This window comes from Trachypithecus francoisi, unplaced genomic scaffold (genome assembly GCF_009764315.1).
Source record: "Trachypithecus francoisi isolate TF-2019V2 unplaced genomic scaffold, Tfra_2.0 Lachesis_group15, whole genome shotgun sequence".
NCBI classification, from domain to species: Eukaryota; Metazoa; Chordata; class Mammalia; order Primates; family Cercopithecidae; genus Trachypithecus; species Trachypithecus francoisi.
Genome location: NW_022681460.1, coordinates 13,816,318 through 13,844,084, shown reverse-complemented (window position 1 = coordinate 13,844,084; position 27,767 = coordinate 13,816,318). Strand labels below are relative to the sequence as shown.

General features: G+C 38.3%; 1 protein-coding gene and 1 long non-coding RNA gene across 4 annotated transcripts in view; one reads left to right on the top strand and one right to left on the bottom strand.

Moving 5' to 3' along the window:
- The window catches only part of HS3ST5 (heparan sulfate-glucosamine 3-sulfotransferase 5), a 290,237-nt gene that overhangs the window by 146,746 nt on the left and 115,724 nt on the right, over positions 1-27,767 (top strand). The gene's annotated exons all lie outside the window — the stretch shown is intronic.
- LOC117096955 lies at positions 135-27,767 on the bottom strand. Its single transcript, XR_004442737.1, has 4 exons — positions 27,610-27,767; positions 18,984-19,051; positions 18,577-18,709; positions 135-4,291 (listed from the first exon to the last, which is right to left on the bottom strand). It is a non-coding gene; the product is annotated as an uncharacterized LOC117096955 (long non-coding RNA).

Genomic DNA, 27,767 nt, shown 5'->3' with positions numbered 1-27,767 from the left:
CATCATAACCTGAGAGATATTAAAATGGTTTTAAGATGCAGTTATTAAATTTGTATGGGACTGACAACAAAACAAACAGAAATATCAGTAATACAGAATATATAGTCTTGAACAGGACCAAATATGTGCAAGAACTTGGTAAGTGATTTTGTGTCAGTTCATTCATTTGTCTATCCAAAAAATAAAGTATCATTAAAAACAACAAGAACAACAACAACAAAAAGAAAGCACTGTTCCATGGAATAGAGAGGTCTCTTCTCATTTTAACCAAAAATGACTGGTTCTTCACCTACTGGTTGGAGCCCTGGAGTCCTGGGCTGTCTCCATCCTGAAACTAAACTTACCTTGTCTTTTCAAGGCAACAACTACCAAAAAAGCAACACTGCATCTTTGCTTCTTTACCCTTCAATAGAATTTTTTCCTCATTCATTGTTCTTTTCACCCAATGTTTAATTTTTTTTTCCATTTACAAACTTGCCCATACTTTAGTTTCTCCTTCCTAATGACACCAGATCCCCTCCTTTAAAAACAAAATCTTTCAAAATAACATTAAACAGTAACTTCAAAAAATAATCATATAGCTTATTATCATCACACATTTTAAATTCTATATCAAGTGACTCTTACTTCCTAGGCTAAGACTCTACTCCTATGGAATTTTAGGTCTTTTTTTTGTGGAGCTCCAACCTGGCTAAAAGGTGCTTACAATGATGCTAATAATTGAGTTTTAGGCAAGTAATGGAGGAGACTTCACGAGAGCCACTCCCTGTGTATTTGGTTTTGTCCTTAGAATTTGGGCAGTACGTTATCTGTTTGCCCTTTCAAAGAGTAAACACAAAGAAGTTAAGTAAGCTGAAAGAACTTACCATAAGGATGTAATATCTCATTATTTTACAAAAGCCCCACTCAGTGGAAGGACCAGCATGGAAAAATCTTTTTGCTTTTTTGCTCAACTCCCTCTCCCTGCGCCCCAATTCATAGGCAAAACAGAAAATCCTAAGAACAAACTGGCAAAGCTATAGAATATAGACCCCCATAGTAATTTCCCTAATTTAATGTAGATCTTACTATTACAGTCTCGCCAATGCACCACGGAGTTTTTCATCTCACAACCAAGAGAATTAAGAAGTGTGGACACAACGGGTGAGGTTGGAGCGAAAGTTTACTAAGCGCAAGAAGAAAGCTCTCTGCCATGGAGATGGGACCGGGAAGAGGGCTGCCATTTTTACAGTTGTGTGCAAAGACTTTTATAAGAAACTGAGGAGGGCTGGGTGTCTCATTTGCATAAGCCATGAATTTCTGGTAGCTCCACTTCTGTTCTCCTAGTGTGCATACAGGCCCTTAGCTTGAGTTACTCCATATTGCTTTGCTTCCCTTACTGCGCTTGTATTAGGGGATGGAATTTTCCATTGAAGGCGTGTCTTAGGCAAGCCCCTCTGTACAAGTTCCCTTATCTGTACCTGCAGCTTGATTTTTCAGGCTATTCTTTTGTATGAAAGAATTCAACCAAGGACCCACCCTAAATGCCTGCTTGACTGGTTTCCCCCTTTCTCTTCTCTCCAACTGAAGTTCACCCTTATCCTTCCTGAGGACATACAACTATAAATTCTATTCCTTCCGTTTATCTACCTAATTGCATGTTTATTAACAAATGATATTATCAGTTCTGCCCCACAGTGTGATTTCTCCCCTCTCACCATAGGCCCGAGGCCATGAGCCCACAGGATTATAAAACAGATAGAATCCTGGTCCTGGAAACAGGTGTATTTAGTGTGGCTTGTGCAATGCTTTAACAGTTTTTTTTAATTGTCCTTCTTTTACTGGGGCAGGCACACTCCAAGCCTGACCTCACCACTCTCTTTTGGCTTACAACAGCTGAATACACACATTTAACTGCTTAGCGACATGAGCAGTAGGTCTGGTATCTCTATAGCTCTTTAGTTTGACTTATATTCATATATCTCATTTTATCCTGTATACAGGATTTATTTGCTTCTAGCTGCAACTTCCCTTCACCAAAATGATCATTTTTCCCTTTCCCAGATGGCCTGACATAGAAAACTAGAAAAGATCTCTTGACTGTGGAACTTGGTCATCTCTGGGGAAATAGCTCCCTCTAAATCTGCTGACATCATCCAAACAGCAGTTCCTTAGTGGCTCTCTGGACTTCATAATGACTTAAAACTCTCTTGTAAAGTGGTGGAATGTGGAATCTAAACATCAAGGTTATGTGCCCTGCCCACTTTCTTTGTATCTTTCAGTGGTATCTATTGAAGCAGGTCAGCTGAAGAATGACAAGGTTCATCCAAGTGGAAAGGAGAGCTTTATTGCTTATAAAGGGTTGCAGCCTGCAAGGTGGCTATTCTGATAGACTGGGAGGCGCAGCCTCCGGCCAGAAGCAAGAAACAGACTGCTTCAAGGGTGAGACAAATAGGATGGGGATTTATGCTGAATGAGGTGGCCAAATATGCATATTCAATAAACTATAGGCAGAGTCATAAATATTCATGAAAGGAGAGACCTGCCCATGTGCAACTGAGCTTCATGCCTCTCCATGGGACCCATGTTCGAAAAATGGCAGCATTAGCATGATCCAGGGGTAGAATTTTCCACCCTCTGATGTCAAAGGGTAAAGCAGGGGACACGAAAACTCTCACTGTGTATCCTCCACAGACTGGCCAGAACCACTCCGTGGTGAGTGCTCCTTTATCAAAAAGAAATGCTGGTTGGTTGTTGTGCCAAAACCACAAAAGGGAGAGCCACCAATAAGGCAGTTGGTTGAAATAGCAGTGGAGTCTTTTGAAAGGGCTGGTTTCTGTTTAGCCCTTACATAAGAAAGCCTAAAGGCAGTTAACAAAGAGACTACAACGTAACAAAGAGACTACAACGTGACAAAGTGTGTCCTACCTCCCATCCTGTCATGGCCAGGAACTCAGCTTCCAGGATTTCTCTGATTTCCCTTTGGCCAACAGGGGGTTCGTTCATCTAGTTGGAGGCAGACTTAGAATTTTATTTTTATTTATGAAGTGATCATAATTATTTAATATTATTCCGCTAAAGGGAGCTAGCTTTTAGGAAATTAATTTCTTCGGGTCTTTCTTGCATTCAAATGCCCAGATTTAGTCAGTGCAAAAGATATCTGTGTCAAATCACTTGAAATTAGAGGACTGATTTCTGAGTTTTCCAGCGCAAATGATAACATGTTTCTTTCAATGTGATTCTCTTCTCTTCAAAAGATAAACTTTATGTATCTTGATGAATACATGTCTCCTCCACAGGTATGTACGTAAGGTATCTAGTGACAGTATGTTCCTTGCACTTACCTTTATATGTCCATTTATCAACTTACTTCATAATTTAGGAGACCTGAATGCTTAGATGGGCTGTGAAACAGCTATTCAGACACCATTCAGAATATATGACTTGGAAGCTACCCCCAGGAATAGATTTCTGACTTGTAGAAGAGAGTACCTGTCCAAAGGAATGTACAACCGTAATCTAATATTGCTTATTGTTAGTGTGAAGACACATGTGGGGGAAATTTCTCTCATAATAGTGATACTGATTACTCAAGAAGTAGTTGTCTTTTGGGGATAATACTACTGATAGTTAACATTTTTAAGTGTTTATTATGTGCCAGGCATTACAGTAGTATTTCATTTAACCCTTAAAAACTCTACAGTTTAGATATTGTTTCTTTTCCTATTATATAGAGAAGGAAATTAAGTCACAAAGAAATTAACAATGAATTTGTTCAAGGTCAGTGCCAGGGTTCATACCAGGGAGAATGATGCCAGAGTCTATTATCTTAACCTTCATGTGACATTGCTTCTTGTACATGCCTATGCCACAGCCATTGTAGTCCTGACACACCAAACTCTGTTTTGCGAGGTTTTCTTTTTATCAATAATAACCGTTACTCACCAGGTCCATTTTTGGCTCGCTACGTATCCTTCAAAATGTGGTTCATATATCAGCTCATCTATGAGGACTTCCCTGACTTTTCTAAGCAGAATTATAACTCTTCTTTTCTTTAGCTCCCATAACACTGGTGTGTGTGTGTGTGTGTGTGGTGTGTGTGTGTGTGTGTGTGTGTGTATCCGTGCATTTGTTCATATGTTTGTCTTCCACCAGTGCTGCTTAAGAAGCAGGTAGCTTTCATCTCCAGAGTTCCACCCATTAGTGATTAATAGAAGCTTGCTAATTTAAAGTGCTCCATGAATGGGTGAACAGGATATTAACCATTTAGTCCTGGTTTGATAAAGCTGCTGTGATGATAGCATGACAGAACCTGAAAAAGAAGAAAAAAAAATCCCACAGATATACACCCATGCTCTGATTAAGTTAAACGTTTAAAAAGGTGGGGGCAGGTGGGAGAAATGAAATAAACACTTAGATTATAATAACCTCCTATGAAATGCATGGATATACAGTTGGGGAAAATAATAAAATCTCTTTCTGTTTCATAGAAGCTCGTCATATGACGTCTTTCAGAGAAACTGTAGTAGCCTATATATATTTTGACTGACATTAGAGTATCTTATTTCTTTTTACTTTATAACCCTAGGGTAGAAACTGTGACTCTAGGATCAATTTTCCCCAAATTGTATAGTTCTGAGGTCTCTAGCTGAATCATATGTGGTCCTACCTCTGAGTCTGCTAAATTTTCCAAAATGGAGTGCTACCCTTTTCCCTGGGTCTTGCCTTTTTTAGTTAACACTTTAGAATTACAAGACAGTTGGCTCTTGTCTTGTAATTTTGACAAGACAAAGCCTTGTTTTGAAAAGTTTGAATGTATCATTATTCAAATTCCTTCAACAAATCCTGGGTGGAAGAGGTGATTAAAATGAAATTTTAAAAAGCTAGGCAAAACCAAGTTGAATGCACCTTAAATAGACAGGTTTGGCCTTGTATTCTTGCCACTTAACAGCTTTGTAATGTTGAGAAAGATACTTCTCTGTGAGAGAGTTCTCTAATCTGTGAAATGGGACGATAGGTATCTATGTCTTACAGTTATTAAGATGATTAAATGAGTTCTGTTTGCAAAGTGCTTAGAACACTCAACCATCATCAAGTTACTTAGAAATTTATATGCATACATTAAATCTCAACAAAAAAATGCTTTCAAAAATTCTTATAACTCCATGCCCTCCACTTAATGAAGTGTTAGAAAACCCTATGAAAAACCTTTCTCCATGTTTTAAAACCCTGGTTCAAAATAACATCCATTATGTTGCTTAATTACATTATGTTGTTTCTTATATAAGGATTGCATGACACATTCAATTTTAAAGTTAGTAACAGAAAAATATTTTCTGTCTTGAAGAACAGATAACTGTTTCTATAAAATATTAAAATGTATATGTTACCTTTGGCTTTGGGGAACAATTTGCCAACAGAATTCAAGGTAACAACCTTTGGAGGAAACGGAAATTTAAATGCCTGTGTTGGTGAGACACATACGTCTTCATGATCAATTAAATGAGAATAGGGTTATATTTTGCTTGCAGAAACTAAGGAATCTAATCAAGCGGTCTGCCTCAAAGATGGTCAATAGAATCTAGAATGGCGATGGGCCAGGGGGACCATGGTGGATAGGGCCAAACATTTCCTCAGAAAATAGTTCCTTCCACACACAGCCCAGAGTAACTGTCAAGCCCCAGCTTCTGACACTGCAAGGCCCTGACGACATGGATATTTGACTTCACCTGAAGATTATCTTCACTCAACTTAATGCTGAAACCAAAATGAAGATAAAGTCTCTGCCACTTAGCCAGCATCCATTGTTTCATTTTCAAAGCCTGGGAATTACCTGCCTCAACACTGCTTCTCATAGAATTTGCTTCTCAAGTCGTCTTTTCCTGGCCCTAACATGACATTTATTTCAGAACAAATAAGTATAGTGTGTAGTTACCTGTTCACCTATTTCTCTAATAAAGCAAGTGGCCTATTTTCATGTGTTTTTTCTTCAAGCACAGTAAAAAGTCCAATTGTATAGTATTGTCTTAATAGCCAATAAGGCAGAATCGAGTGACAATAATTATACATTTAAGAATATTTTCATTTTATAGTAATGATTACTCTGTAATTGAAAATAACATAAGGAGAGAGATCAAAAGAGAGAGAGCGCGCACACATACATGGAATATACATTGTGAAGAACTTCCCATAAGAGGAAAAACCGTCAGGATATATGCAGTGGGATCCTTTTGTGAGTCTATGTTTTTCTTTGTCCCATATTTTCTATACTTAATATTATTAGACCACCATTAAGTCTGTACCAAGGACATGTGTCAACAGTTGAAGTCATTTTCTCTTTGGCCACAGCTGCAGTTTGAGGTTATTCATGATGACCCTGTATTCAAAGGGCTGCAATAAAGTGACCTTCACCACCCAAGAATCTATTCAAACAACTAATATACATGTTAAGTGGAAACCAGGACAGATGGCAATAACAGCCAGAGAAGCTCTTGGCATTGTTGGAGTCTGGTATTCTGTTTCAGTCTAGATAGTGCATTCATGCAAAAAAGTTATCTTCACAATAGCGAAGTTCTAAAAGACCAAGAGCTCCATGCACAGCTTTATGTTAAGATAGCAAAGAATATGTAATATCTTAATATTGGGAGAAATATACATAGGACCCATACAGAGACTTTGCTTAATTGGTGAAACCTTATTCACATAAGGAGAATGAAAAGAATTATACATCGTGATGATTCTTTCACTCAGTTGACAAATACTTACCAGGGACCTTCTAAATCCCTGGCACTGCACTCTATTCTGAGGATGCCATCATAAGCAAGGTAGTCATGGTGCATTAACTACCTTCCAGTCCCAGTGAAATGACTTTTAAAAGGGTTTATTTTTTTAAAAGGCACATAACGTGTAAGGCCAAAATGCACGCACTAGGAGACAATAACAACAAATCATTTAAGCTGGAAAGCAGATGTAATCATGGAAATGAATATTTGGAAACCCCAAAATGCTGAATTCTAAAACCAGAAGTGGAGAAAGTCCAGATGCAATCCAGTTTCCACCAAAGGACTTCCAGCTTAGGAAATGGCCTCACTGTGTATCTCTGGAACTGCAAAGCAAGGATAAGCTTAATAACAGGAAGATTGATTAAGAGCAACTAGACACCCTCTATCTCCCACTCCTCCATGTAGCTGGGACACTGAAGTTTTGTTCCATGACTAGGGAAAAATAGAGTCAATGAACTTGGAATCATTAGGCGGAAGAGTAAACAAAGTACCAAACTGAAAATAGTGGATGTAACTAAGAGTTTTGCTACAGAATGTTGAGACTCACAGCTTTCTTCCTCACTGGACTTAGAGAATCCTGTCAATCCGATTTCTTGAGGAAGGATACTCAATCAGTTTTCTTTGGGAAATTTGGTCAGTTCAAAATGAAAAACCTAAGGATACTAAGATAAGGGATTCCCTAAGGAAACAGCCCAGCCAGATCACCCTGGAATGAGAGCACAATTGACCCATTTCTTGCACACTCACAAGTTCTTTATTCAAAAATGAGTAGATAATAGTGGATCAACACATGTTTAAAGAAAGCATCTAATTTGACAAACAAAACCAGACAAAAACACCATGCAGGAAACAGAAACTATGTGAAAAGATAAGATATTGCCTCAGCCGAAAAAGAATATGGTACAAAAGAGGCACATTCAGAAAACAAAAGAAAAATATGCATGGAAAATAAAAGTATAATAGAGGAAATGGAAAACTAAATATAAGATAAAAGTAAAGATATAGTTGAGGCATTTTAGCAAAATGATAAAGAGATGGAAAATAGCAGAGTTTTTTGTTTTTTGTTTTTTGTTTTTGAGACGGAGTCTCGCTCTGTTGCCCAGGCTGGAGTGCAGTGGCACGATCTTGGCTCACTGCAAGCTCCGCCTCCCGGGTTCACGCCATTCTCCTGACTCAGCCGCCGGAGTAGCTGGGACTACAGGCGCCCGCCACCTCGGCCGGCTAGTTTTTTTTTTATTATTATTTTTAGTGGAGACGGGGTTTCACCGTGTTAGCCAGGATTGTCTTAATCTCCTGACCTCGTGATCCGCCCGCCTCAGCCTCCCAAAGTGCTAGGATTGCAGGCGTGTGCCAGAGATTTTTAAAAATTAGTCCAAGGATCCTATTTCTGAATAATAAGAATTCCCCAGTATAAGAATTTTTTTTAATGGAGGAGAAAAATCATCAAAGGAATATTCTCAGAATTAGAGAACTAGGGTTTCCCAACTGAGAGGACCATGAAGTGCCCAGCACACTGAATAAAAATAGACCACATTTATTAGGAAATCTTACAACTTGAGGACAAAGAAAAATGTTAAATTCTAGAGCAAAAATGCAGATTTCATTAAGTGAATAAAGTATCAAATGGTGTCAGACTTCTCAATAGCAATACAGAGTAAATTCAGAAGAAAAAAATATTTCTAACCTACATCTATACTAAATGGTATTATTGATCATTTCAGAGGGTAGACATATCTCACAATATCATGTTTTTATATACATAAGATTCAGAAAATGTTACCTTATATACACCCTTTCTCAAGATGCCCTTACAGGGTGTACTTCACCAAACAGGAGAGAAACAACAACAAAACAAGTAGAATATATATGATTTAAGGAATCAAGAAACATGGGATTTAATCCAAGAGAAAGCATGGATAACCCTAGGATGACATCTGTGCATCAGCTAGTTCTGAATGGAAACAGGCAGAAGGCTCTAAGAGATTTCTCCAGGAGAGGGAAGTTAACAGAAAACCTAATGCTGTGTGACTCAGATGAGAATGGTACTACATGGCAATAATACTGTATTAATAAGAGTTATAATAATCACTACTGACCCAACTATACCGAGAGAATAGGATGACAGAAAGTGCTGGCATGATAAGTGTAGGGAGAGTGTGAAAAAAAGAACGAAAGCCTTTTCTTCCAAGAGTGACACCAATAATCAATGCCTAAAGCCAAAATTTCAAGACCCACTTGAAAGTAATATAAGCATGACATTAATAAAGATAATAAAAAATGCCACAATATTCAGCTAGAAGAATTTTAAGTAGTTGCTTCTGGAGAGCTGAAAATGGTGTTGGAGGAGACAGGGAGCTCTTGTTTTCCATAATAAGCCCTGTAGCTCTATCCGTTTAAGATATGTTCATTTGTCACCTTGAAAAAATAAAGACCAAATGTTTTTAAAACCTTGCTTAGACTTAGTTGTCTGGGAGTTTACACCCCAACAGTGAGACAGATATGATACAGTTATGTAAACATGTAACTCAATTGTGCTAAATGCTATGGCAGAAATTTTTTGTTCAAAATTGTATAAGCCCCTATAAAAAGAGATGTGGCTTAGTGTAGAAGGTGGCCAAAAAAATTTTCCCTGAGAGAGTGACATCCTAGCACCTTATGGGATAAGTGTCAACTTACCCCATCTGAGCTTTTAGCTTCTATGGTGTCTGCTAGGCTGTATCAGTTAGCTCGGGCTGCCATAACAAAGTACAGGCATACCTTGGAGATATTGCAGTTTCCGTTGCAGAACACCATGATAAAGTGAGTCACATGAATTTTTTGTTTTCCAATACATACAAAAGTTAAGTTTACACAATGCTGTAGTCTATTGAATGTGTAATAGCAGTATGTTTAAAAAATGTACGTACTTTAATTAAAGGTAATCTATTGCTAACGATCATCTGCACCTTCAGTGAGTCCTAATCTTTTTGCTGGTGGAGGGTCTTGCCTCGATGTTGATGATGGCTGACTGGGCAGGTCTGTGGTTGCTGAAGGTTGGGTAACTGTGGCAGTTTCTTAAAATTGCCACATCGATAGACTCTTCCTTTCATGAAAGATTTATCTGTAGCATGTGATGCTATTTGATACACCTTTTACCCAGGGTAGAACTTCTTTCAAAACTCAAATCGGTCTTCTCAGCCCCTGCTGCTGCTTTGTCAACTAGGTTTATGTAATGTTCTAAAACCTTTATTGTCATTTCAACAAGGTTAACAGCATCTTCAGCAGGAGCAGATTTCATCTCAAAAATCCACTTTCTTTGCTCATTCATAAGAAACAACTCCTCATCCGTTCAAGTTCGATCGTGAAATTGCAGCAATTAAGTCACATCTTCAGGCTCCACTTCTGTTTCTAGTTCTCCTGCTAATTTCCACCATATCTGCAGTTACTTCCTCTGCTGAAGCCTTGAACCCCTCAAAGTCATCCATGAGGGTTGGAATCAACTTCTTGCAAACTCATTAATGTTGATATTTTGAACTCCTCCCATGTATCATGAATTTTCTCAATGGCATCTGTAATAGTGACTCCTTTCCAGAAGATTTCTAATTTATTTTGCCTGAATTCATCAGAGGAATCAGTATGTATGGCAGCTATAGCCTTATGAAATGTATTTCTTAGTTAATAAGACTGGAAAGTCAAAGTGACGCCTTGATCCATGGGCTGCAGAATGAATGTTGTGTTAGCAGGCATGAAAACAGGATTAACCTCCTTGTACGTCACCATCAGAACTCTTGGGTGACTAGGTGCATTGCCAGTGAGCAGTGATCTTTTGGAAGGAACCTTTTTTTCTGAGCAGTAAATCTCAACAGTGATCTTAAAACATCTAGTGAACAATGTCATAAACAGAGGTGCTGTCATCCAGAATTTGTTGTTCTATTTACAGAGCACAGGCAGAGTAGATTTGGCATAATTCTTAAGGGCCATAATATGTTCAGAATGGTAAATGAACATTGGCTTCGGTGTAAAGTCATCAGCTACTATGGCTTCAAAATAAAGTCATTAGCCCCTAATAAGAGAGTCAGTCTAGTCTTTGAAGCTTTGAAGCCAGGCATTGTCTTCTCGCTAACTATGAAAGTCCTAGATGGCATCTTTTTCCAATAGAAGGTTGTCTTGTCTACATTTAAAATTTGTTGTTTAGCATAGCTACCTTCGTTAATTATCTTAGCTAGGTCCTCTGGATAACTTGCTGCCACCTCTATATCAACACTTGCTGCTTCACCTTGAATTTTATGTTATGGAGAGACCTTCTGTTTTGAAACCTAATGAACCAACCTCTGCTAGCTTTAAACTCTTCTCCTGCAGCTTCTTCCCCTCTCTTAGCCTTCGTAGAATTAAACAGATAGGACCTTTCTCTAGATTAGGCTTTAACTTAGGGGAAGGTTGTGGCTAGTTTGATCTTCTCTCCTGATCAATCAAACTTTCTCCATATTGGCAATAAGGCTGTTTCACTTTCTTATTATTCATGCGTTCACCACAGTAGCAATTTTTAATTTCCTTGAAGAACTTTTTCCTTTACTTGCACAATCTGGCTAATTGTTTGGTGGAAGAAGTGTAGTTGTTGACCTATCTTGGCTTTTGACATGTCTTTCTCATTAAGTTTAATCATTTTTAGCTTTTGATTTAAAGTGAAAGATGACTTTTTCACTTGAATACTTAGAGGCCACTGTAGGGTTATTAAGTGACCTAGTTTTAATACTAATGTGCCTCACAGAATAGGGAGGCCCAAGGAGAGGAAGTGAGATAGCGGGAATGGCCAGTGATTGGAGCAGTCAGAACACACAACATTTATTGATTAAGTTCTCTGCCTTATATCAGTATGGTTCATGGTTCCCCAAAATAATTACAGTAGTAACATCAAAGATCACAGATCACAGCTTGGGGCAAAATAGGGAGACCCTGTCTCTACTAACAAAAATTAGTTTGGCAAGGTGATGTGTGCCTGTAGTCCCAGCTGCTCAGGAGGCTGAGGCAGAAGAATCACTTGAGTCCAGGAGTTTGAGGTTTCATGAGCTGGGATTGCACCACTGCACTCCAGCCTCAGTCACAGGTCAAGACAAAAGAGAGAGAGAGAGAGAGAGAGAGAGAGAAAGAAAGAAAAGGGAAGGGAAGGGAAGGGAAGGAAGGAAGGAAGGAAGGAAGGAAGGAAGGAAGAAAAGAAAAGAAAGAAAGAGACAGTGGTTATTATAACAGATATATTAATAATGAAAAAGCTTGAAATATTGTGAGAATTACCAAATTATGACACAGAGACATGAAGCGAGCACATGCTGTTAGAAAAATGGTGCAGATAAACTTGCTTGATGGAGGGTTGCCATGAACTTTCAATTTGTAAAAAATGCTTATCTGTGGAGTGCAATAAAGTGAAACAGAATAAAACAAGGTATGCCTGTACCATAAACTGAGTGGTGTAGACAACAAACATTTATTTCTCATATTTCTGGAAGCTGAAAGTCCAAGATCGGCCGGGCGCGGTGGCTCAAGCCTGTAATCCCAGCACTTTGGGAGGCCGAGACGGGCGGATCACGAGGTCAGGAGATCGAGACCATCCTGGCTAACATGGTGAAACCCCGTCTCTACTAAAAAATATAAAACATTAGCCGGGCGAGGTGGCGGGCGCCTGTAGTCCCAGCTACTCGGGAGGCTGAGGCAGGAGAATGGCCTGAACCCGGGAGGCGGAGCTTGCAGTGAGCTGAGATCCGGCCACAGCACTCCAGCCTGGGCGACAGAGCGAGACTCCATCTCAAAAAAAAAAAAAAAAGTCCAAGATCAAGGTGCCAGCAGAGTTGGGTTCTTGGTGAGGACCGTCATCCTGGCTTAGGGACTTCTTGATGTGTCTTCACATGGCAGAAGGAGGGAGAAAAAGCTCTCTGGGGGAATTTTTATGAGGGTTCTAATTCTATTCATGACGGCTCCACTCTCATGACCTAATTATTTCCCCCAAAGCTCAGTGCATTATATTAGGGGCTAGGATTTCAACGTATGAGTTTGGGGGAGGGGCACAAACTTTGAGTCCATAACATTCTACCCTTATCCCCTCAAAACTCATGCCTGTTTCATATACAAAATACATTGATTTCATCCCAACAGATGCAGAAGTCTTACCTTGTTCCAGCTTCAACTCCTAAGTCTAAAGTCCAGGGCATCATCTAAATATCATCTAAATCTGATTTGGGTGAGTCTCAAGTAATGATTCACTTGAGGAAAAATTCTTCTCTGGCTATGAACCAGTAAAACCAAACGTGTTATGTGCTTCCAAAATACAATAATAGGACAGGCACAGGATATGCATTCCCATTTTGAAAGACAGAAATGGGGAAGAAGAAAGGGGTAACAAGTCCCAGGCAAGTCCAAAACCTATTAAGGCAAACTCTAGAAGACTTTAAGGCTGGAGAATAATCATCTTTAGCTCTATACTCTGCCTTCCAGACCCACTTGGTCAGCAATCCCACCTTTTGGCCCCACTGGGGTAGCAGTCCTCTCCCCATGGTTCTACCTGGCAGGGAATGAGCCTCCACAGCTTTGGACAGAGATCTTATTGCCTATTGAAAACAAGGCAATGGCCCCTCATTTTGAAACCAGGGAAGCAGCCCTGATAATTTCTGAGTCACTTTTGGCCTCATTCTTCCCTTGAAAAATAGACCATGTTCATAGCCAAATATCTCTATGGTCACATCCTGTGAACTCCCAGAAGTCTGATGCCTTCCTTCATTTCTTTCCATCTCTTTCTCTTTTAGTTCAGATTGGCAGTTGCTTTACTGGGATAGCTAATTAAGTCCATGGTTCACACCCATACTAATCTCCTTACTGAGCAGTCTCTTGGCCATATCTACAGTACTCTCTTCTGAACATGGTTTCTCATTTTTTGCCATATGGAGAAGCTGAGAATCTTCCAAATCCCTCAGTTCTAGTTCCTTTTTGCTTAATAATTCTGTCTTCGAGTCATTTTTCTCTACTTACATTTTACTATAAGCAGTCAAAAGGAACCAAGTCACTGCTTAAACACTTTGCTTAGAAATCTTCTCAGCTAGAGGTGGGAGAATGGCGTGAACCCAGGAGGCAAAGTTTGCAGTGAACCGAAATCACGCCACTGCACTCCAGCCTGGGCGACAGGGCGAGACTCTATCTCAAAAAAAAAAAAGAAAGAAAAAGAAAAAGAAAAGAAATCTTCTCAGCTAAATATCCTATTTCGTTGCTTGCAGGTTCTACCTTCCACGAGGCACTAGAACATGAACACAATTTAGGCAAGTGTTTTGCTGCTTTACAACAAAGCTCACTTATTTTCCATTGTTTAATAACATATTCCTCATTTTCAGCTGAGACTTCATCAGAATGGCCATTTTTACTATCTGTGTTTCTACCAACACTCTGTACATGATTATTTGTGTATTCTCTAATAAGATGGAAACTTCCTCTACATCTCTCCTTTTTCCCTCCTGAACCCTCACCAGAATCTCCTTTTAAAATCCCTTTATGACCGTCTCAGTTTCTTAGAGCAAGCACTTCAGAATTCTTCCTACCTCTACTTATTACCCATTGCCCAATTCACTTCCACATTTGTAGGTGTTTGTTACAATAGCACCTCACTTCTCGGTTCCAGTTTCTGTGTTAGTCAGTACTCTCCAGAGAAACAGAACCAATAGGAGATTATATAGCTATATAAAATGAGGAAATGGCTGTATTAGTCTGTTTTCATGCTGCTAATAAAGACATATCTGAGACTGGGCAGTTTACAAAAGAAAGAGGTTTAATGGACTCATACATAGTTCCACGTGGCTGGGGAGGCCTCACAATCATGGTAGAAAGCAAAGGCACATCTCACATGGCAGCAGTCGAGAAGAAAATGAGAGCCCGGCAAAAGGGGTTTCTCTTTATATGACTATTTGATCTCATGAGACTTACTCACTACCATGAGAACAGTGTGATGGAGACTGCCCCCCGTGGTTCAGTTATCTCCCACTGGGTCCCTTTCGCAAACTGAGAGAATTACTGGAGCTACAATTCAAGATGAGATTTAGGTGGGAACACAGCCAAACCCTATCATTGGCTTATGAGATTGTGGAAGTTGAGAAGTCTCATGATCTGCCGTTTGCAACCAGAGACCCAGGAAAGCCAGTGATGTAATCCCAGTTTGAGTCCAAAGGCCTGAGAACTAGAGGAGCCAACGGTGTAAATCTCAGTCCAAGGGCAGAAGAAGAACAATATGCTAGCTCAAGCAGGCAGGCAAGGAGGGAACAAATCCTCTCCCACTCAGTTTTTGTTCTATTCAGACCCTTAACTAATTGGATAATGTTCACCCACATTGAGTGGGGCCATCTGTTTTACTGAGTTCACCAATTCAACCCTCACACACATACCTAGAAATTATATTTCACCTGGGCATCATGTGGCTCAGTCAAGGTGATAAGTAAAATTAACCATCACAGGCTGGTCTAACTGGAGGATGCCACCTGGAATGTGCTGTTTCATCATAATGACAAGCTTAGCCCCTGTAACCACATGTAGAATAATATTCACCTGGGATAACCTTTACTGTCTTTGTTCATGGAGATTAATTCCACTGATTCTACTGCAGGAATAACCACCTAGAATTATAGACTGGGAGAACCTAAAGGTCTTCAGAGCTCTAATCTTCTTATACTCTCCTTTTGCAGACAGGAAAACTTAGGCTCCAGGAGATTTAGTAATCTACTTAAGGTATCAGAGCTATTTAATTCCAGGGCCAAAGCAAGAACTCAAATCTTCAGGTTTATTTTCTATGACTATTCTCTAGAATGTTTTCCTCATAACCTGACCTTTTAAAGAAAGTAGTTATCTCAGCATTGCCCAACAACAGAAAACTTTAAATTTCTTTTTTCAATGATGAAAGAAAACATTGCAAAAAATGATTACTTTTTCTAATTGAGTATTCCATTATTGTCTAAATGTAGAACCTGATAGCAGCTTAGGGATGATCAATCTCTTCTTTACAAAATAAGTAGTTTATATTTTATACTCATAAATAATTATGTGAAACACTAACAGTAATAACTTGTTATAATATTTCCAAGAATTCCTATAAATATGGCAATATGTATGACTTGCATACATTCTCAGTCTGTTTTACACAGTGGCTTTGCACTTACTATAAATGCTTATATTTTAATAGTTTTAATCTTACATTAAAAACACATTATCATATCTTAAAATATAAAGCTAAGAAAACATATAAGGAAATATCTCTCCTTCAGAAAACTGCAATTCAAGATAGTCTATGTGTGTGCATGCACATACACACACTTCGCTAAGTTCCCTGAAAAAAGAATATTCATGAGTCAGGAAGTATATATTTGCCAGAAAACAAAACACTCTTTTAAAAGTTCATACTGCTGCACCAGAACTCCTTGACATTTTAGTAATGTCTAAAATGGCCAAATCTACAACATTTTGAAATCTTGGCATAGGTCGTGATACCATGTACTCTGCTCTTCTTCAGGATGTCCTACCACACCAATAGTGGCTTAATACAAGGTTAGAGAACAAGACTATTGTTACTAACAAGAGCATGTCACAGGCTTTATTTTTTTCTCTGTGATAACGAAACGTTTTAATAACTAGGTCAGACTATATTTCTGATTTTGAGATTCAATTTGGAAAATTCCAAGAAACACTTATAATATCTCAAAGAATAATTTAGAGTTGTGTAAACTTCATGGTTCATTGTCTCTTCAGAACAGGATATCAGTTATAAGTAAGAAAATAGCATATAGATGTAGTGATCATTGGAAAAATATATTAAGCCACATTGTAGCTATGAAATTTCATTCTGGGCAACATCAGATATCCATGGTTTGGGTGATTCAGGAAAACAATAACTTAAAAATATATACTTTGTGATTTTCACATTGTTCCCCAGTTCACACAGATAGAAAGAAGGATAGGATTCAGGTCTGTCACCCTGAGTCTGTGTTCTCCTCTGCAATGCTAACTCTGATAATGTGATGGCTAGGGTGAGGATCTGAAAAGATCAAGAAACCCCTGAGGAACTACTTTTGGAAAAGTGAGTTAGCAGAATAACTTGGCTACAGAGAGAGTTTTAACAGTTCTTCAAATCCAATACACATTTAACCTAGATATGCACATTGATTCTCTAAATTACTGAGGTCAAAATATTGCAAGAAGCCCCTAAGGTGGCAAAAGTTACTACAGCAAGTATGACAGTGAATCATGCACTTAAAGCACAGAAATTGAACATGTTTGGTTGTTTTTGTCCTTGACAGGTTAGCTCTGAGGGATACCTGCTATGAACTGAATTGTGTACCACAAAATTCATGTGCTGAAACCATACCTCAGCAACATATTTGGAGATAGAGCTTTTAGGAATTAATTAAGGTTAAATGAAGTCATGTGGATGTGGTCATAATCTGATAGATTGGTAGCTTTATTGGAATAAAGAGAGAGAAGTCTCCACAATCATACACCAAGGTAAGGCCATGGAAGCACACAGTGAATAGATGGGCATTAGGAAGAGAGCCCTCGTCAGAACCCAGCCATGCTGGCACCTTGATCTTGAACTTTCAAGCCTCCAGAATGATGAGAAAGTAAATACCTATTGTTTAAGCCACCCAATCTATGGCATATTGTTATGGCAGCCCAAGCAGAGCAAGACCTGACCAGCATGACATACATGGGGAGATAGGAGTGTTGAAGCAAGGTTTGCATTGTGTGCAGCACAGGATCCCCATGGCCAGAGTTAGAGAGCAGGATTGTGATGGTTAATATTAGGTGTCAATTTGATTGGATTGAAGGATGCAAAGTATTGTTTCTGGGTGTTTCTGGGTGTTCCCAGAGGACAGTAATGTTTGAGTCAGTGGACTGAGAGAAGAAGACCCACCTTCAGGAAGACCCACCCTCAGTGTGGGTGGGCACCATCCGGTAAGCTGCCAGCACAACTAGAAAAAGCAGGCAGAAGAAGGTGGAAGAAGCTGACTTGCTGAGCCTTCTGGCCTTTGTCTTTCTCCTCTGCTGGATGCTTCCTGCCCTCAAACATGAGACTCCACATTCTTCAGCTTTTGGACTGTTGGACTTACACCAATGGTATGCTAGGGGCTCTCCGGCCTTCAGCCACAGACTGAAGGCTACACTGTCAGCTTCCCTGCTTTTGAGGTTTTGGGACTTGGACTGAGCCACTACTGGCTTCTCAGCTTGCAGACGGCCTATCGTGGGACTTGAACTTGTGTTTGTGTGAGTCAATTCTCCTTAATAAACTCCCTTTCCTATTAGTTCCATTGCTAAAAAACAAAAAACAAAAAACCCTGACTAATACAAGGGTTTACAAGAGGCCAAGGTTCAAAATCCAAGGAAATTTTGATGCTGTACAGAGTCATTGACTAAGCAGTATTGAATCGGTTTTTAGCATAGTAAGTCAATTTGGAATTAAACTAGGTTAACTTCCTTCTACAAGTTGCAGGATTTTAATTAAGCTGCTTAACTCCCTCATTCTAACTTGGGTACTTTATGAATCCTACAGTAGAGATAATAATGCCTTTGTCACATAGTTGTTGTGAGGATTAAATTATTAGATATTAAATGATTAGTATTTGGCACAGTGTCTGGCATATGCTCACATCTCAGTGAATTGGTAACTACATACAGCTGCCAAAGTTAGAGAATGTGAGGTCTGAACGGCATTCATTTATTCATACCCCAAATATTTATTGCTTGCTTACTATCTGCCAGGCAAGATTTTAGGTGCTAAAGATACAGCAGTGAGCAAAACAAATAAAAATATTTAGAAACCTACCTTCATGGAACTTACATTCTGGGGTTCTGAGGGTAATGACAAAACCAGGAGTTGGCAGGCTCCCAGCTGTGTACCATATCCTAAAAAGTCTTGCTCTGGGCAGCTCATGCAGTCTTTGACTGGGAGTGGCTACCTATATGGAAAAAGAGACAAAGAAAATGTATGCTGTCAAATAGCTTGTTACATATATGGTATTACTCTTGACATGGCATTTTTTAAAAGCTACTTGTCGCCCTTCTTTTTTTACTTTTTAACCCTCTCAAGCCAGCTTTTCCCAACTCCAGGAAGAACCAGGAAGAGAAGCTATCACCCTTATTTTCTAAAAGGCTTTCTTCTCCCTCATCTCTCCCCTTTGAAAAGAAAGGCTTTATATAAAGCCAGCTTCCTTAGCCTAAACAGGAGTATACCTTGATCTGTCCATTGTCCTGTAATATTTTGCTTGCTCTCTTGAACCTTGTCTCTGAAAGATTTCAGCCTAACACAAAAGAAAACAGGTGTTAAAACACCTTGGGGAATTAAAACTTCACAATGACACATTTCTGAGAGGGCCCAGTTGCACACTCCCTTCCTTAACCTTCGTGGAAGCCTGTCTAGGGCAGCTCTGGGAACCTTCTAGTGTTCCTATGTGTGTATTTTCCCTTGTCACCATTCATCTTTCCTTTGGATTAAGGAGGCAAGTTAAAGTAGTGAACTTTTGCTGCATAAATAATTAGAGGCTAGATTTTGCTTTGTTTTGTGGCCATTTACTATGTACTTCATGACATTTTTCATTCTTTTCTAACCCATGTGCAGGGCTGATTGGTAAATGGATTTGGTTATGAATAATAAACCAGTGTTCACATCTAAAAATCCATTTACCAAGAGATGCCTCTGTAGTGAGAGTGTGGCAAAACAGGTTGTTCTTTTGTTGCTTTAGAAATACGCCTGATTTTCCTTTATTGTTTTGGGGTAGCTTTTGTTCATGTATATAGAATGCAGTCAGAGCAGCTAAGGGAAGCACTGGGAACAGTTGCCTATCCTTGTATGCTTAAATAAAAGAAAGCCAAAAATTGTTAAGAGCAAGACTTTTTGCAAAATATCAATGAATAAGCAATTGTGGTAAATAAGTAACCACTAGAAACAATGCTGGATGCTGAAAGCAAACTACACTTATTCCAAAAAATTTTCATGTTTAAACAAAGTTTTGAGTTTCTTTTCCTCTTCTCATGTAAATGCATAAATATACTACTTTTTCTCAGCTATGAAAAAACATTCTTATTTCAGTAAATTTCCTTCTTTTAGGTTTACCATATGGATCATGGAAAAGGTATAATTTTACAGTTTGTTGCCTTCAATGCACATTTATACATTTATAGTACCAAATAAATATAGCCTTTCAAATAACAAACTCCTACAAAAGGAAATTCTTCCTTCGTAACTAGAACACCTCTCACAGGACTGTCTTTTGTTAGTAAGATAAATTCCAGAAATGGATTTCAGAATAAAGACCTCAGTGTTTGTTTTTGTTCTTGTGAAACCAATAAAGTGCTGACAAAGAGTGCTATAATATGCCACCGTAGTTTAGAAATAAGGCACATTTAAGAGTGCTCTTTATTGCCTTTTGCAAGTTGGATATTGCTAACCCTCGCCACACTACCACAGAAGATGCTTTGCATTAGCAGAAGCAGGGTGGTTGATCCATTTGAGCACCACCTGAATATTACATACACACTTAAAAAATGTCAAGCCTTTAGGAACACTGGAGTGATTATCATACTGTGGCATTATGTTCCCATAGGTTTAAGTCTGAAATATACTGAATTTAAAAGAGGAAAAGGTATGGCTATCATAATATATGTTTCCATTGTTCTTCATATCATTTATTTCCTAACAAATTGCAACCCATCTCAAAAGGCCTATTTCAAGGGTTATTCTTGTGGATAAAAAAATGCAAAATTATTTTGATACATACTTGCCTCCTTGAATCTGGATGTTAAAATGTATGACACTGCCCATTCAAACTACGGTAGTATTGCATTGCAATTCTGAGGACAGGAGAGGGAAATGGGATAGGGAAATACAAACTAATTTTCAAGTCCTGGTAAAAGGACTAAGAATGTGAAGGAAATGCAGGTTGCACAGATGACTGAAAACCGGAAGTGGGTAGGGAGTTTGTTGCTAAAATGCAGAGCAGAAGAGGGCTTAAGAGCAGGATTCCCAACTGTGGCTGCAGAATCACCTGGGGAGCAGACCAGTTCTTGGGAGTGACTCGCATCTAAGCTAAGACCACAGAAAAGAACGAGTATATAGGACATAGAAGTAGATTTATACTCCAGAGCTTTTTAGAACACCTATACTGCATATGTTCAACAATTATACCTTGCCTTGTTTTTGGGGGGATAGCATGGGGTGAAGAGGTAGATTTTTTTAAAATCATTTACCCTGAGTAGGCATTCAGTAAATGCTTTGTTGCCAGTCTGACTCCATTTCCAGCCACAACCCCGTGGAGTTGAGTTGAATGACATCTAAACCTGCAGATAAGCATGCATGTATACATAATGCTTGTTGTGAACGAAAAGCAAACTTAGTTCTTTCAAAAATGTTAGCTTGGCTCTGCTTAAAGATAAAAATAAAAACTATAGGTTTCTGCAAATGATACAAGTGGCTTTTTCTTACAAGGTACCTATTTATGTTTTCGACAGCATTTGTCTTTCTCGAGAAAGTCCTTCATTCAAGGACTACATTGCAACCGTGGATCACTTATGTGTAACTTGGTAGATGATAGACATTTGAAATTACTGTGACAGGTGTTTTCACATTGTTTCTGCTGAGCTGAGAAAAAGCACATTGCCAGGAAAGAGTGTGGAGAACTCAAATTCCTCAGAATCAATTCGAAGCAGTCTTTTGAAATAAGAACTGCTATAAAGAGGCATTTTGGAAAGGGGTGGGGGTGGGGAGAACAGTTCTTGAAATGAAAATACAGTTCAGTAAATACAGTTCAGTAAAACAAGTTTATTGATGGATACTGTATATACACTGTGCTTTAATTTATTCGTCATTATTATTACCTTGAAATTGTTTTTTGTTACCATTCATATGATGGCCTCAGGAGGCCCAGAAGAGAGCCAATGAAAACAATTCCATGGATGTTACTAGTGAAATATTTCATTATACTTCAAGATAAGAAATAAGAGTATACTAAAGAGACAAAGGAATACCAAAAGCTGAAGACTAAAGAATACAGAGAAAGAATGTCTTTTATATAGAATGGCCCATCAGTGCTAGCACTGATCTGTAAAACCAGTAGCAGTTGTATTAAGTAATTTATGTGGGAATAAGAATCGTTTTTATATTGTTTTTGCTGTGGATGATAACATTCTGTAAGCTCGTCATATTGTTAATCTTGACTTAAGAAAAATACTGCTGTGGCAATTATTAAAATAGGAGTTCCACTTATCCTTGTGCAAGTAGCTTCTTCTCTTCCTCCTGTGGCCTCCCCCATCACGTGCCCTCCCCCGCCTGACTCCATCCCTCCTCCCCCTTAGCCAAAGGCATTTGTGAAATACAGAAGCAGTTATGTCATGCTGTTGTTTTGGGTATTCTTAATAAATGCTTACTGTATTTCAGAGGTGGTCTGAGGAGGTCAGCTAATGCAATTTCACTTTGATTACTTTTTTTATTTTTGGATGCAAAGAACCCTGAACCAATTCCCTGAATCTGTCATAATCATAATTTAGTTATCCACAGCTGCTTCATTAGATTTAAGTCTCTTTCAAGAGGATATTGATTATTCCAGTTCTTTATGATATAATAACAATATTCATAAGATGCCCTGTTCTCCATCTTCATTTGCTTGACCCACTAATGGGTACTGGTTTCAAATTTTCTTTTCCAATCACAACGTCCCCTTTAAAGTTCTGTGATTATAGTGACACAGCAATATCAAGCAACACCTTTAGCTACTTCAGGTGTTATACATTGGATTTCATAAACTATTCCTGCCCCTTTTAATACATCAATACACCTTTGCTGTTACCATTAGAAGTCTGTATCTTAAGCTCAAATCTTAGCGTGGCATTCCAGAGCTTAACATCCTTCAGTTCTCCTCTTATCTACCTTGCACTTTTCTTTTCTCTTTTTCTTTTTTTTTTGAGACAGAGTCTCGCTCTGTCGCCAGGCTGGAGTGCAGTGGCGTGATCTTGGATCTCTGGAACCTGCACCTCCCAAGTTCAAGCAATCCTCCTTCCTCAGCCTCTCAAGTAGCTGGGACCACAGGTGCGCACCACCATGCCCAGTTAATTTTTGTATTTCTAGTAGATACGGGCTTTCAACATGTTGGCCAGGATGGTCTCGATCTCTTGACCTCATTATCTGCCTGCCTCAGCCTCCCAAGGTGCTGGGATTACAGGCATGAGCCACCATGCCCGGCCTGCATTTTTCTTTATGGAGATAGGTGGTATGAGAAAGGTCTTAAACCAAAATAAGAAACTTGTTCCAGCTAAATGAAATAACCAAATGGGAACATTATTGTTAACCCATACCGACTTAGGTAAGTTTTTTTTTAAATGTGGTTATATTTGACAGTTTGTATTATTGCCAAAAAGAAAAAAGAAACACATTCATCATATATGAATTTCTCACTTAAATGATTCATTAATCTTTTTAAAGAAGCTTTTTTGAGAGCATCTAGAATATTCCAAGCACTGGTCTAAGCTGTGGAGATTAGCAGTAAAAAGATAGACATTGTCTTAGCCCTTATGCTGCTTACACTCTGTTGGGGTTACAGGCCAGTAAAGAGACAATCGCATCACTCTGTGACAGGGATTTTGGTTGGAGAGAACAGGGTTGTAAGGATCTAGAGAAAGGGCACCTGGAAAAAGAATTGCCAGAGAAATCTTCTTGAGGAAAGTGACATCCAAGCTGAGACTGAAGAGGAGAAATTAGCCAGGCTGATTGGGATAGTGATCTAGGCAGAGGAGCAAAGCCCAGTGTATTCAAGGCATTGAAAGCAGCTCTGGATGAATGAATGAGCCAGACAGGGTGGAGTGGGGACAGATGAAGCTGGGGAGCAATTAGGACCCCAGTCGTGCAAGGTCACAATCAGGGAGAGGGGTGATTTTGGGGAGCCAGAGAGGTCTTTGAAGTGTTGGTTTGAGGTGCCTATAGGTATCCAAGTAAGATTTCCAATAGGCAGAGCCTGCATTGCCAGTTAACAAAGCATTTGATTTTGTTTTTGGGTTTTTTGTTGGTTTGTTTGTTTTTGTTTTGTTTTTTCTGAGATAGAGTCTTGCTCTGTTGCCCAGCCTGGAGTGCAGTGGTGCAGTCTTGGCTCACTGCCACCTCTGCCTCCTGGGTTCAAGTGATTCTCCTGCCTCAACCTCCTGAATAGCTGGGACTACAGGCACCCGCGACCACGCCCAGGTAATTTTTATATTTTAAGTAGAGACAGGGTTTTGCCATGTTGGCCAGGCTGGTCTTGAACTCCTGACCTCAGATGATCCACCTGCCTCAGCTTCCCAAAGTGCTGGGATTATAGGCATGAGCCACCATGTCCAGCCAGCATTTGATTTTGAAATCTATAATTTAGTAGCTAAATTTAATTAAGAGGTAGCTCAATTCCTTGAGATTCCTCAGCTAATTTATTAGAAATTTCTTTCACTTATCTCTTATTACTAATTTATAATTCACTTAGTTCTATATCTGTAACTCCTTTTCTCAACAAATTTCAGAATTATGTGCTTAAAAATATTTTATTGATGAGTTAAGTAATTACTTATTTTTAATTTCTTTGTACTTTTTTCAACTATAAGTTGACATAATTTAAAATGTTGTGGCCTGCCATAAGAAGTGCAAAATCGAGAATATAAAATAGATTGTAGCATTACATTAAAAGAGTCAATTCTGTGGAAGTTTAATTCCCCATGCTTGTCAAAAGTTGTTAAAACATTACTAGCCTTTTTTGAATATAAAATGTGGGCAGACATGTACTAATATATCGAAAAATGACACTTTGTCAAAGAAGGCTTTCATGGAAGAATGTTCCGAATAAAATGTTTTCTTTTAAAAAGAGTCCGACCTGTTTAACATTCCAGAGCAAACACAAAAGAACACAGAATGCCTGAACTCACTGCCAGTCACAACAGTTAGTTTCATTTACCCTTTAATACTTTTTTTATATTCCAAAAATTGTTCCCCAAAAGAATTACCAGTTTTATTCCATGATAACCCTGGCTTGAAGTAAAATAAAAGTAGCTCTGACCCTCCTCAAAATGGATTCTTTTCAGACTTACTAGCACTTCTAATAGTATGATGATGATATAGTTGGCTATGTCTACTGTTAGACTCAATGTAATTATATGTGAAGCAACAATTCCCTTATCTATTAGGAACACTTGCTGCGGTTAACTGCATTTCACTGTCTGACAGATGAAATACAGAATTAAAATCTCAAACTAGTTTCTCAAAGTTTTTTCTTCCCCCAAGTCATTTTAAAATCTTTTAGCCTAGGGGAAGATGGTAGCTGGAAAAGAATGGGAAAACAGATGGCATTTAAAGGTCTGAGCAAGACTTACGAAGCAGATGTGCCTGTATTTTTACCTATTCTAGCTCCTCCAACAAGTCTTCTCTGCTATAATTGCTTTGCAGTGGTTCCAATCCTTTGAACCTTCTGAGGGTGTCCAGAGTTAAGATAGTGTTTGATAGTTGAAATGTTAAACCGAAAATCAGTACATAATTGGCTTTGATTACTACCTAATACTGTCTAATCTAAATAGGAGGAATATTTGTGTATGTTACTCATATTCTTTGCAGAAAACACACTGAAGCCTAGCTTTTGAGTGGGGATATCGTTCATTGGAAGAAACAGAAACAGATGGCAGTTGTGGTCATTGAGATACAGCATAGCTTAAAGGCATCCTGGAATTCCACCTAATAATACTAGTGTGAAAAGGAAAGAAATATTCTGCAAAACTTACTTAATGTGTAAGCTGAGGCTGATTTTATAGCCTTATAGCCTGCTCACAATTAAGATGCCCCAAAGGTTGTTGGTGGTGTCAGGGGTAGAGATTGTGCAAAGTTTTGAGCTAATGTCACAGAATGGTGGGAACAAATCTTCCCAACTATAGAGGTTTGTTGAAGAATAGAAAGCCTAGGTTTAAATAAAATATTAGAAAATTCTGCGTATATTAACATTTGTGTAACAGGACACTAAGATTGGGGGCAACAGATTTTAATTACTAATAGTCAAGCCAAATGTGTTACTTTTACCATTTCATTTATTTACACTATTACTGCAAGGGAGAACTATTTTGTTGTTGTTTGTGGTGGTGGTGGAGGTGGGAGTTACAAGCATCTCACAATTGAGAATGCCTTCCTAGCTCTCTGAGATGGGAGCTGAAGACAGTAAGGGGCAGCTTTGTGGATTTAGGCTTCGAGTCTTGCCTCTATAACTTACAAATTATATGTATAAATTATGTATGCCTTAGTCTCTCCAAGCCTCACTTCATTCATCTGTAAAATGGGCTGAATACAATTTGATTAGACATTTAGTTCAGTGCCTAATACATATTCAGTACCTAATAAATGGCAGCAATCATCATTAATAGACAAATGTGCACAGCTTAGAAGTTTTTCCCATCAAGCACACTAAGGATTATAGGACATTCATGGATATAGTTTTTCACTGCACCAGGAAATCCCGTCCAAATGGATACAGGAGTGTTTCAGAATATCCTCAGAATCCATAGACCAGGAAACATTGTTATACATCACTACCCACTATTTAAACTGTTTGTTTAAATACAAGTTAAAAGCAGAACTTTTCCTTGAAAACACCTTCTGGTCACATTTATTGGACTGACTCATAAGAAATTTTATCATACTGATTGTTACACACTTATAAATCATTTGCTAAAAGCAGTGGTTTCTCCTAAATGTAATAAGGCCAAAATAATTTCTAAAACTTACATCGCTTTAAAGTTTAAACAATCATATCCTTAGCTATGAACTATTATTTCCTGGAAGGTTAAAGTATATATCCTACGTGCAAAGGAAATGTCAAGGACATATCAATATTTGATTTCATTACACATTAGCTATGCCAGAGACCCTGCAGTCCTACCGAATGTAAACAGCTCACTAGGAGTCCACAACAGAAACCAACAAAAGATGCAGATTGATCCTGCTGTATTTTAATAGTAATATTTTACAGCACTTTTTGAACTATTTTATAAATTAATTAATTTCAAAATGGATGAGTCAGTAACATTGAACTTTAGCTAATTATGTTTAAATTAAATATAAGCATTTAAAATAACCATTTTAATTAAATACAAGGCACAGGCAGCTAATCATTAAAAGTGGAATTGGTAACTTGAGATTTATCATCCTGAAACCACTTGTACCACATTTCTAATGAGTTCTTTCCTCTACTTAAATGAAGGATTAAATTTATTTCCCCAATGTGGCAGCTAGTAAAAGATAACCCTTTCTCAGGTCATGGTTGTCAATTTGATGTTGAATCAGAGTAAAGAAATCTGTTTTGCTATACTTGCTTTGATCCAAAAACAGTATTTACTATTTGCTAATCCATTTCCAACTTATAGTACTTTAGTTCTATGACAACCTAACAAAAGCCCTAGTAACTGAAATAGCATTTACTACTGCAACAGAAAATAGTTATATTTTGTAAAGGAAATTGATGCTTTTTATAAAAGGAGACTCCAAGGAATAAAATCTAAATAATTTTGTGATTAATTTTTTAAAATTTCATTACAACTTTAAGAACGAGGAATAACACTCAAAACAACATCATTTTATAAATTATGGATGTGTATACTCTATATTTGTAACAATATACATATATACACACATAAACAAATTTGTATGTTTTTAAAAAACCATCAGCTAGTTTTTCTAAAGCAATGTCATTATCATTTAGCATAAACTCTGACACTTAATAAATGTTTGTAAAGTGAGTGAATAAATTAAGTGACAAATTTTATAGAATGTTTTTTAAAGGGCTCTCTCTTAAAATCACTTTTTGTTAGATCTTACCTTCTACTTTAACCTTCTCCATTGAAAGAGCTGATAAAGCTGAAGTGCATCTACTCATAGCTTTGAAGACTGTTTTTCCCTTATCTGTTGCTTTCCTGTATGCTAGAATTAGTACAAATGTTAAGAATCTAAAAGAGAGCATAACCTGTGGTGACTGA